Here is a 403-nt window from a genome sequence, read left to right on the forward strand (position 1 = left end):
CTGATTTTATGAAAAGAGGCTAATGAGTGTGATGAGTTTGTGTTGTCATTTGTTTGCAGAAAACCCCCCTCTACTGCACATTGGAATGGATACATTATCACTGATCTGCTTCACAAACAGTTAGGAAGACACCGGCCTCGTTCCAAAGACTCTAGAAGAAACAATGCATATGTAAACGTATTAGTTAAAGATATTGCATATTATACTGACTGTGGCGGGCCAGTAGGAGGTGCTCCTGCGTTGAGCCACCTACCTCACTGCACCCTGTCAGTCAGGATCTTGTAGGGAAAACCCAACTGAAAGAAGATCTTGGTTAGGGCGTCAGCAACTACAGGTGCCTCGGTGGAGATCAAGGCAATTGCCTCTGGGTACCGAGTTGCGAAATCCACTAGAGTCAGGATGC

The sequence above is a fragment of the Gavialis gangeticus genome, unplaced genomic scaffold, assembly GCF_001723915.1.
Source record: "Gavialis gangeticus isolate Ggan-Ray unplaced genomic scaffold, GavGan_comp1, whole genome shotgun sequence".
In the NCBI taxonomy this organism is placed as follows: Eukaryota; Metazoa; Chordata; order Crocodylia; family Gavialidae; genus Gavialis; species Gavialis gangeticus.